Source organism: Lepisosteus platostomus, chromosome 21 (genome assembly GCF_059453375.1).
Source record: "Lepisosteus platostomus isolate fLepPlt1 chromosome 21, fLepPlt1.hap1, whole genome shotgun sequence".
NCBI classification, from domain to species: Eukaryota; Metazoa; Chordata; class Actinopteri; order Semionotiformes; family Lepisosteidae; genus Lepisosteus; species Lepisosteus platostomus.
The window spans coordinates 12,044,354-12,057,043 of record NC_142631.1 but is presented as its reverse complement, the minus strand read 5'-3'; positions in this window follow the sequence as shown (position 1 = coordinate 12,057,043).

Here is a 12,690-nt window from a genome sequence, read left to right as displayed (position 1 = left end):
CCTTCTTCCCCCATGCTTTGATCAAAATTTCCTCTTTAGATTTTAGTTGAATCTCAAAAACCTGATGATAATAGATCTTGGTCTGGCTGGCAGGTCTGAGGGTTTAGGGCCCAGGGCTCTGTGAGCCCTTTCAATCTCAAATTCATAGTCGGGTGGGAATTCTAGCTGCTCCCTTATGAGTTTCTCATCAACCACACCTCACCCTCCTCCAGGACCCTAAGGATGTAAGGGAATGACAGCATTAGAGGAATGTATAGTGACTAATGTTTCTTTGAAGTGGGGTTTGTTCTCCAAACTTTGGTTTCCACCCTTCTATGTTTCTTATAGTCCTATGTTGAACACTTAATTTGGTAACATGCAAAGGGGATAATAATGTTATTAATAATTCTGAATTTACATGGAAGTATATATCAGTTAATAAGTGACAAGCATGTGTATTAAGAGGTCAGAATTACACATACAGTCTGATAATGAATTCACACCGAGCCCATTTTATATGTAAATACAATTTACTGCCTGACATCCAGATATTAATTGGTCAATGACTTTAAAATTGCATATCAATGAAGAATTTTTATTACTGATATTTACTACAGCTAGAGAGATTAAAAACTTACTTTCAGCCCAAATTCTCTGAAGAGTTCCTTAATTTTTGTTCTTGTTTCTTTTAGAAGGCCTGTAGTTCACTCAATTGCATGAGCATTTTTATTTTTCTGCACATAGTTTCTTGGGAAAATGTCCATACAAAAATTAATAATTGCAGCTGTTTACTTTTTTTCTAAAAAAAGAAGTTAGGAATCTATGCACGTAGCCTTTGAAGAAGCTAAATTTAGGCGTGAAATTTTTAATAGTTTCTGACAACAGGAAACTGTCCTTCATTGTCCTGTAGTCTCTGGGGACAAGTTACATCATTAATATGCTTGACCTGTTGCCATTTTGTTGGAAACATCTGCAGAATTTCTGTACATATTACAATTATCCAAAACTCGTGTGTACTGCTGAGTGTTTTTTTTTGCTTTGCTGTGTCAGAGACGCAACATATTAAAATTCTTATACAGTACTTGTTTTGTTTTGATTGCTCTGGAATGAGGCAAACAGAATACATCAGTTAATCTGATTTAAAATCAAGTTGAACAATTGAAAAGAAAATGAAAAGTAAAGTTTGCAAAAGAGTCTAAGTTTATTTGGTTGCTAGCAACTAAGATGTACAAGGGACACTTTAGAAATGTCTTGAAAGAAGCCAGGGTATCAGCTAAGGAAAAATAGATATTAAAACTAAGCTGTGAAGTAGGAAAGATATTGTGAGCTTTTTAATGTGCATAAAAAAACATAAACACTTATAAAGTCAGACTTGGGTAATAAATATTAAATTGTGTTTTTGTTTGCTTGAACTGCCTCACCAGCTCCGTTGGAGTATAAAATATATTTTTTTTCTCTTTCAAGAGGACTGTGTGTATAAATAAAATTGGACGTAGGCCAAATCTATTTCTTTTCTTTTTTGCTTTGTGCTGCACTCTCTTGTGATTGATGCATGGGGTTATAAGCACCACATTTCTGTGTTCAAGCAGTTATTGGGAACTGGAATCTTATTGACTTCAGCTTTTTTTCCATATCTTTTTTTTTACTCAGAGTGCCAGCTCACCACTTTAATTTCTTTTGTTGCTGTTTAGATGTGTTTTGTTCTTCTTTCAAGAGTGTGCATATGGTATAGATTTTAGTTGTTTGCATATACAGTATGTGTAATTTCATTTTTTCTTGTTTTTTTGCATTGGGGGAGGGACAATATTTCTAGTTGTTACATGGAATTAAGATGGTGGTTTGTTGTACTCTTTTGAAGAGCTGAGGATTTCATCGTTACTTTATTTTGCTTATGCCATTAGAGGAGAAATACAAATATTGCTATATCAGAGAAGTATTTTTAGAAACAACATGTTTTTCAACTGCAAAGAAGAAAAAAAATGGTCTTTAAATGTACTACAAAGTAATGTTTGAATTAATGCTTGAGGAACTATGGAGATTGATATATTACAAAGGAATACTATTTTTTTTAACCTCCTGAGAAGATTCCCGTTGGAACTTTAATTTTTTTTGGTGTAAATACAAATGCTAAAATCAAACTGCAAGTTAGAGACACTACTAATTTTCTAACTGCATTAGAGAGGCTGTTAAAATCTTTATTGAACATAATTCTATTACATTTGTTTCACATTTGCATAAATTCCATTCATTCATTTTCTAACCGCTTCATCCAATTCAGGGTCGCAGGGGAGCCAGAGTCTATAATGGCAAGCAATGGCAAGCATTGCAGGGTACACACACAAACACAGATGTGATGAATGCCAACTCCTGAGCCACAAACTGCAGCCCTGAGCCAGTCATCCATTCATCCACTTTAGGAGTAGATCTGTCACTGTTGGCTTGAGGAACCCTCAAGGAGAAGCCTGCTCAGTCCAAAAAACTACTCCTTCACAGAGATATTAGTCCCCCAAAGTTCTTCAGCTCCTCTTCTCACATGGAAGCATACACACAGAAGAAAAATACTTTTTTTTCTGGCATAAAAAGTGTTTTTTAACTGTTCAATTCAATTCAGTTTATTTTTATTTGGCACCTTTCACAACAAGCTTGCCCCAAGGTGCTTACCTATCTAAAACAGTTTTCAATATCTTGTTCTTGTGGTCTTTCACATGTTACTCCTTTCAGTGCCTGAGTCCACCAGTACTCCCCTCTGCAAGAAGACAATGCAACCATTATGACAATGACTTTGCCATGTTACATCAGGAACCTTACACTTGAAAGATTATTATATAAATTACAAGACCAACAACCTCCAGGAAGCCTTGAGAGAGGAAGGAAATTTAAAGATGCCCTTAAACAGAAACCAATTAAGATGCAAATAAAAAAAAATAGTTAAGCACACCTTTGCTAAGATTAGTGTTGCTTCACAAGTTCCACACAACAAGCAACACTAGCATCTTTTCACTGCTCTTTCAAAATCAAAGATAAGTAATAATGATCAATGACTTGTCCCTGCCTATCTTAAACATTACATGACTAAAACGATATACTGTAGAAAACAGTTTTAGATATTTAAAACATTTTATGCGTGAAAAAAACAGAATCTATGTGTACCACTAGGACACACAAGAGTTTTCTAGCACTGATTTATTTTTTTTTCTTTCTTGCTGTAGCAACATGGTAACAATATCCTGTCTGAGCAAAATAATCATTGTATTTAATGAAATGATTTGTTGCTAGTATGCACACAGCATGATTGGCGTAGCACAGAGAAGACTAATGGGTTAATAAACATTTAATACTGTACAGATTGTGATTGCCTAGGCAACGGCAGTTGAGCAGAGTTTGAGAGTTAGAATCAGCTGTGGGGGCACATTAAGAACAAAGCTACTAATTCCCTCTGGCGAGATCAAGCATCATCTCAGTCCTGAGTTAGTTGCAGGAGAGAGTGGACATAGGAGATGAGGTCTCCTGTATGCGCAAGTCTGGCAGTGAGAGAGCCTGGCCGAAGCAACACAGCAGCAGGTTTAAGGTGGTGCTGGTGCGGGCACTGTTAACGAGTGTGTCTGATTGCAAGAGAGTGGGCAGACTGATGGTTACAGTTAAATCCCAACAAGGGGAGAGTAATGAGAGTGACAGTTCCGGAGGGAGCTGGGTACAACTGTGGAACCTGGAAGGGACTGGGAAGAGCATCAGTCTTGGAGGAGTGGGAGGAGAGTAATGGAGCCCTAAAAGATAGTGAAGTTTTAGAATATATGGAGGGACAGCAGCCTGTTGTGATGCAAAGAGCAGACGGTCTACGATTCTGCCAATTGTGAGAGATTTATTGCGAGAATTGTGAGGTGAGGTAGAGTGATACTATGTGATCAGAGTGTAGAAGACAGTAGAGGGACCCTCCCCCAGGTGATAGGAGGTATCATGGGAGTGAATGGGGTCCATCTGATTGCAGACCTCTGGTGGTGAGCATACGGTGTCTGGGCAAAGGTGTAAGGTGCACCAACAGCTGTGTGAGTGAGAAGATACGTGAGAGTGAGCCACCGGAGAGGTTGTGTAGAAACATGGGTTAACAATGTAGAAGATCTCAGTGCCAGAGTGAGGTTCTGGAGACTGAGCACATGTTTCTACTTTGTTCAAAGCTTCAGAAATGTCTTTAATTCCTTATAATTATACATCACATCCAACAGGAATTATTCTGGCTATGTTTCTTGAATTTTCTAACAGAAATGCCTTTTAGGTTACATGGAGACCTAAATTGTGCTCAGCATTTTAATTATGTTCTCATTAGCTTATATTAGTGAAATAACATTTATTCTTAATGAAAACAGAGCAGACATTTTCAATATATTTTCATTTTTGTTCTGCTAGTTCCAGGACAAGAACTATTGTTTTCAGAAAAAATTTGTCATAATAAAATACTTAGATGTCATGAAACAGGTGTCATAGTAAACTAGTTGTCAGGTTTATTCAGTTCAATTTCATTGGTGTAGTAAATGTGAGGAGCAGTCTAGTGTTCAAGTTTAGAAATTGTTTTTCAGGCTTGGTCTGCCTGCCTCACTAAATCTTGGGGGATAATGGGAAATTCAGAATATCCCTTATTCCCCTCATTATAAAAGATAAAATCTAAATACGAGGCATAGTGAAGAGTACCATCCCTGATCAGTGCCACTCAGAGAATATTAACTGGAAAATTCATTTCTGTGAAATAAATGTTCTAAAAGCAGATCACTAAGTCTTTTCATTTTTTCTTCCCCTTTATAAATATGGAAAACTAGATTGTTTCCAGTTATTGACAAAATGAGCCACTGGTATACAAACACAACTACACATTATATATTGCATTTTTATATACTGTACTGTATACTTTAAACAGTTTATTACATTATCTATTGCTTTCAGCTTCTCTGCTTAGAAAATCAGAAATATCACTTTTTGATAAAGTGTCACTTTATATTATAATTAAAAGAAAGATTTTTTCAAGTTTTGTCTTTAGGCAATACTAAAAGTGTTTTTTTAACAAATGTTTAGTGTAGTTGCATCTCTCCCCTCAACTGTGATTTTGCCTTGAAGTACCTTGCATAACAATTTGTTTACAATCTTATTTTTAGGTTGTGCCCAGATTTCACCTCTGTTTTTTTTTTCTATAGAGGGTCCCAGGACCCCAAAGTTCAGACACAGAAGAGATTCAGACTGGGTAAAGTCAGCACTGATTGGTTTTGTTTCAATAATGGATGGACATTGAAAAAGCTTGTTAAGTATCTGTTGGCCCGAAGCTCTGCATAACATTTCCAGTAACATTTTTATGGGTTGCTTTTATGTTTAAATTCAGGGGTCCTTGTTGGTAATGACTGGTTAAACATAGGTTCCACAGAGCAATGAAAACGAGAATTCCCATGTTAGGCCATAAATCTGGGGACAGTTGCAGCAGCCATTTGCTCCCAGGACTGATATGGAGGAGACAGTCAGTTTATTACAGGGCTAGCTGAGCTAGCATCTTTTCATTGAAGATGAATGTCATTTTCTCATAGTGAATTACATTATACATGCCTCACTACTCAACCATGCAGACTTACAAGACAACGAGTGTGAGTTTAATAAAGTGCTTTTAATATGCATTGACATCAATTTCATGTTCAATTAAAAAAATGCTATATAAACTGAGAGATGTAGATGCTGTGGCCTCAACAACTGGATTGCAATGTCATAACAAAGCTAACCTCTGCTGAGAGTACAGGCTAAGATTCATTGTTTTTTTATTGCAGTAGCTACAACAGTGTATAGTGCTTTCCTGGGCAAATTTAGTGCATAAAAGTAGGCACTTTTACAGTTAAGGTTATGAAAATGGCCCTTTGGAAGGACTCATTTTCAGGCTGAGTACTGTAGAAATATTTATAGCCATACTGTATATCCAAATTACTCACATTGTACATATGTTTCTAGGAGTGTAATGCTCATTAATGTGTAATGACACCATAGTATGACAGGATGTACTTTTAGAGCCATTAGCCTGCTCCAGGCTCTGCATGCTACTGGAGTACAATTAGTACTGTTTACAGGAGGTATTGTGATTAACTTTGTCTAACCCAAAAACAGATTTTCTCACACCATGTACCACATGCTGTGAGAACAAGAGTTATACTGTAGGATATTAGTTGCAGTTTGGACAAACTCAATTATCTGGCAGAATAATGTAATGTAATCTTGTTAGATGTTTAATTATCAAGTTGATTAACCCAGCTGTGTCAACTATATAATGAAGTGGCAGCCAATCAGTTGGAAATGTGGGGTTGGATAAGGAGGATGTTAGGGAAGAAATTGAAGAAATGCCTTTATTACTGTATATATTGCTATTGATTAAAAAAATAAAAACGGCCTGTTTTTGTTCCATACTTTTATTATGGACAGTAGATATGGAATTAAATGATTGTGAAATTGTTTGTTTACTACGAATAATAATTATCAGAGCTGGATTGAATCCACTACCAAAATTAAATGTATAAATGATTAAGGGTGCTATGGGGATGCATTGGTTAGTATTGCTGCCTCGCAGCACTGTGGGTCTGTTTTCAATTTCTGTGTGTGCCCTGCGAAGGACTGGCATTTCGTCCAGGATATATTTTCCTTGTGCCTGTTATTGGTGGGATAGTTTTCGGCTCCCCTAAGACCCTGTATTGGATAATTAGCTATTCATTTTAAAAAAATATTTAAAATTGAAATTATAAATGTCCTTTGAATTACTTTTTCAGTATCACAATATCACAAATATGAGGATGTTTTATCTAAAACTGATGAATGCCTCAGATAAACTAACCTTGAACTTATTTGTAACCCATTAGTGCTTTTCTTCCCGAATCATACTGTACAGGAACACTAACTGATTTTCTTTTCATTAAATAGAGTACACGGGATTATTAGTAATTGTGTTTAAATTGTAATTAGAACACATTATTTTATTTTAGGTTTTGATTGTGGAATATATTGTACATAGTGGCTTTAAAAACATATTGGATTTAAAAGTAAATAAACCTTAAAACAATTAAAAATAGGTCAGTAGTTTTGAATGTCTTAAAAAAGTAACTTATGCTCATCAGTGTAAGAAGCTCTTGTGGTTTAATGGAAGAATTTTTGCCACGTGAAACACCTAGGGTTGATTCTCTGCCAATACCCAGCCCCTTGGGAATAACCTTTCTCCAATAATAAAATTAATTTTATATAGTACATTGACATTTGTATTAATTTTATATATCACAGTATGATAAATATTAAATCAATATTAAAAATGAAAGTAGGGCTATTTCACAAAGCAAGATTACTTATCTAAATGTATATAAAAGATAGTATATTGTTATAATCTGTTGTGGACACAATGTGTTTTTTTTTCATGTTCACATATGCATTAAAATAATCTATTCTTTGTCTTAATGCTAATTTAAGCAACAAGTAATTAGAAGACAGCTAATTTTATTTTAGATTTTGATTATAAGAACATATGACACACATACTGTAGTGGCTTTAAAACTATACAGTATCATACTGTATATAAAAACAAATAAACAGTAAAAAGCAAAACAAAGCAGATTTCAGTTCTCACCTGCTGAATGAGGTTATTACCCCCCCCCCCCCCAAAAAAAAAAGTCACTATATTACAAACACTACTTTCTAAAGCACAGAACATATTGTAAATACTAAGTAAATTAAATTACTAAAAATTGCCAATAGTTTATCATTTCCTACGATTTGAATTAAGGACTGTGAATTATGGTCTGTGTGGTTCCATTGAATGCCGGTGGCCTCATCTCTGATAAATTAATTATTTTAAGAATATGCAACTTTCAGCATGATAAATTTAATAAGAACAATCTATGCATAAATTTGGGAAATTAACGATGAGTCTATAATGACTAATCTAATCTAGTTGTGAATATATTTATGATTTATTATAGAAAATAGTTGAGATTAATGCTTCCTTCAGTTTTTCATTGGGACCATAGGTAGGTCCATAGCAGTTTTATTTACTTTTGCGCTTTATTTTGCTTTTTTAGACAGAGGGTTAAATCTTTCAGGTTCAATTTCTTGTATGAATTACAAGGGACTAGTTATACTAGTTATAAAACTAGTTATACCAGTCATTTGACCACCAGAGAATAAGGGAATTTAAAGATGCCCTTAAACAGAAATCAGAATAAAGGTTTTTACGTGTGTATTTGCTTTTACATGCTAAATTGTTAAAGCCACTATGTATTATATATATATACTGCACATTTTGTTTTCCTTTACTGCCCTTTGTTCTGTACCTTTAGTAACATGTGCTGTAAAAACCAGGCCTTATTAAAAAAACTGAGTAGTGACTTAAATGAATTTGTTGTGTACTGAAAGGTACATTACTTCTGTAATGCTGGGGCCTGGGGTAGCCAAAGTTTTGGTTGTGAAGAATGGTGCTCACTGCCAGCCTAAGAGACTGTGGTGAGGGGTCTATCTTGCTCATTTGGTTGCTAATGAGTAGCAACTCATGAAAAGCATCTTCCACATTCTGAGCAATCCGCTCAATACTTGTTGATTTTGAGAATGAAAATCTTTTTTCTGCTCCTTGACTTCTGCTCCTTTCTGCTCAAAGAAAATGAAAACCTACAACAGTGGAGGGGTGAGCTGCCTCCATATTAATTCACAGTTAGGTACATTAAAACATCATTGGTACTTAGCCTCCTTTTGTGCAACAATTTGCTAAAGCAGCTTCAAAACAGGCAATGAAGAAATTAAATTCTAAAAAGCCATCACAAATATGAAAGAGATAACGTTTGTGCATTTATTGTTTTCTTATTTATTTTCCCCAAACTATCCAATATGAGGTTTTGATGTGTTTATTAAAGCTTTCAGCTGGAAGCCATTCGCAGTCCTGTGTGATTAGTGATGGACAAGCAAATGCACCTGACAAAAAACAAGCTCTGAACACAGAAGGAAAGTGGCTAATCTTTTGCTTGGCAAAAAGCACTTACTGCCCTGCAGAATTTGTCTGTGTAAATCATCACCAGATTAAAACCCAGAAATAGTGCTTGACCTGCTCGGTTTGACAAATATTTGTCTCAATTAGATACAGTAACTGAGAGTTCAGGTACCTAGAAATTTCTAATTGCCCTAGTTTTAGAGACAGTTTTCTTTGGGTATTTATGAGTGCAAAATAACTACAAAATTAAACAGTGCTCTCACAAAATAAAAAAGCTGTTACTTAATAATGTGTTTCATGCTCTGTGCTCACAAATACAATAGCATTTTTACAAATCATATTAAGGATTTAAAAGACTGAGGATTTTTCTGTTTGCAGAATTGAGTAATGTATAGAGATATTGTTTTAGAACATGCAATTATGACTGCAAAGGGGATGTAAAATTAGTTCCATGGATCATCAGGCTTTCTGCTATAAATGGGCTTTTTGCAGTTGGTAAAGTATGTTTCTGATGTTTTTTTGGGTTTTGTTGTGCAATATCCTGCTTTTATTATGCATTACATTGTTTGATTTGTTTTTGTATGTTATGACCATAGAATCTTAGTTTGCCTTATTTTTCTACCATTTAAACCCTACCATCTCCCTTAAAATAAAAATAATATATTTGGCTAAGTGCATCGTGATGTAACCCAAAGTTTTATGATCAGATAAACAGAAAACATTACATAATAGAAAGATTTAAAGAAAATATAAAATATAATGAAATATTAAAAATTGCATAACTTTTGTAACATTCTCCATTATATGGTGTTTTTCTGTTCCTTTTTCATCTGGATTATGAATATGGGCACTATAGGGATCTCATCTCATCTCATTTGCTAACTGGTGAGGGTTCCAGTTGTAACCACCTCAGTAGGGCAGACCAGACTTCCCTTTCCCCACAACAGTCTCCAGCTCCTCCTGGAGGATTCCCATTCACTTCCAGGCCATCTGCCCTGGGATCTATTCCCAGTGATACACCTCCAGTGGAAGGGATCCTCACCAGACGTCCGAACCGCCTCAACTGGCTCCTCTCGATGCAGAAGAGTAGTGACTCTAATCCAATGTCCTCCTGCAAAGTATGCCTTGCAGCCCTTTGGAAAAAATACCCATAAGCTCATTCTTTTGGTCACTACCCAAAACTCATGATCATAGGTGATGTAGATTGACTGGGGAACCAAGAGCTTTATCCAAAAACTCAGCTCCTGCTTCACCATCACAGTTTAGAACTGCTTCTGCATTACTGGAACTGCTTCACCCATCCACTGGCAAAAATTGAGATCAAATATGAGTAAAATAAATGGAATGAAATTTTGATTTAAGGGAATAATTTTCTGATTTGTTCCTAAATTAATGTATAGTTTATCTTAAAATCCCCTGGAAGGCTTATGTGTGCTTTTTTTCCTTGAAAAGAAAGTGCTGAATCATAGAGCCTGGCATAATTTAATATGAATAAAAGGATTTTAACTGGATATAGCAAAGTGAATATGGTTTGTTTTTATTTAATAGCTTTGTTCAAACATTGTTTCAATTAAAAAAAATTCAGAATTAATTCTATACTTTATTTAATTAGAACTCACTAGAGACAACAACATCCAAGAATTGAATGCTATGTGAATGTTTGGAATACTTAAGCCAGCGGCACACTACATGACTTGACACGACTTCTGGTCAAAGAGCATGTCAGATTTAATGACTGCAATTACTGAATCTTGCTGCCTTTTCAGTCCTAGAGGGTGTCAAATTATACAACTAGGAATTGCAGGGGTTGACTAATTACACGATTCCCTCACGACATTTCATAATGGTTGCAAATCTCATACTGCACCACGAAAAGTACCACGAGGCCGCCTCATTTTGGAAGCCAATCAACGTGGAACACACCGGAATAAGAAGAGGAGCATTGCACCAAAGTAAACAAACAACACGGAGAACAAAATGTAACACGGGCATTGTTTTCCACAAATAAACATCTTCAAAAATATCATTATTCTTTATAAATATAGAACATTTTTACAAAAATAAAACACAGTTAAAAATTTAAAACACCTTTAAAACAAATATTGTAAACAAATTAGTATTGCGCTATAATGTGTAATATAATGGGCACATTATCTCACAAGTACACATCTGGCTCACTGCCCATCCCTACGACGTGCAACTCTCTGCGAGAAAATCAAACCAGTAGGGGCTGTTAAGAGTGCTAAAACTGAGTCGCTGGGGGTGTCACACTACACAACTGACGGTAACGGGCACGCGCTGCGAGTCTCTACAACTCACTGTGATTTTCTTATGATTCTGTAAATGAAGGCTACGACTGAAAATCCTTGGAAAGTTGTATAGTGTGACGTCGGCATTAGTAGGATACGTTTGGACTAAACCAAGACGTACTGTGGCTCCAAGGTGGAGATAGGGAGGAGGAAGGCTTAAGTCAAATGCAAAGGGAGGAGTTTGAGTTAGGTATACTGTATATACTGTAGCTCATTTTGGAATGATGGTGATTAGGTACAGCTTTGTGAATTTGACCTGTCATTGTTTCCCTCCCAAACTTCAATTAATAACTTTCATTTATTTTTTTCTATTCTATTTTTTGTTAAATAATAGAATTAACTTAAATTCTAGTACTTGTTTTAAGTATTAAATATTAAAACATACAAAAACCTTGTTATTACTATTTCAGTCTTCCTACTGCATGTACTGATGAAACATACACTACACATAAAATTAGATATCTCAGGTTTGGTATGAAACTTTTGCAAAAAAAGACATCACAATCACAAATGGCCTAGTTACCTACTGTGACATCCCTTTGTGCACTTCCCTATGGCTAGGAGAGAGACCGTATGGCATGGGCTTGAAATGCTTCATGATTACACTTTACAGATGTAAAACACAATCTGTTTTTTTCCCAAACTGGCAACAGGAAGGCAACAGACTTTACTTTCTAATAAACTTCACATTGTAAGGAGCATTACAGGCATACTCTTCTGAAGCATTCAAAACACTAGAAATCTGCTATTGAGTGCCTAGTGTGTACCTCTAAAATGCAAAACCCATGACAATGTCTACTACTTGACTCAACTCCAGTTACATAGCTAATGCAAGCTGCACAAACACAGGTTATGAGCTAGGTGATATGCAAAACCTGAACTCCACTTGCTAAAAAGCTGTGGGAAATGACTTGCCACCCTCACTTACCTGACAGGGTTCCTGACCAGGAACCATCAGCCTTCAGGGAAAAAGACAAGATAAAAAAGGAAGAACATCAAGAGAAAGAATCCTATGCGGGATGCTAGATGTTTCCTGAGTAGAAATGGGTGTCTCCGTAAAGCTGGGTTCATTTTGGAAGTTTGTTTCCAAAATGTAAGCCGCTTAGCTGTCGGACAGTATTGATAAAGAGACCTGATGAAGTGAATCAGTTAAAGGCTCAAAGAAGAGCAAAGGTTTTGTTTCATTTTATGATGTTGTGGGGAATTAGTTCTCAATTTTCCTGACCTAAACATAGAGCACTTGTTTGGTACCTTACAGCAGCATTCTCAGCCTTTTCTCTGGGACCTGCCTATAAAAAGTTTGATTGCTACCCCAACTCCCAGGATTTTCATGAAGGGGGACACTTTCTCTGTGGGAGTGTATCCTCATGAGATAGACAAAAAAACAATATTCTACATACTGGTGTAATCGGTATTTATCGATTACAA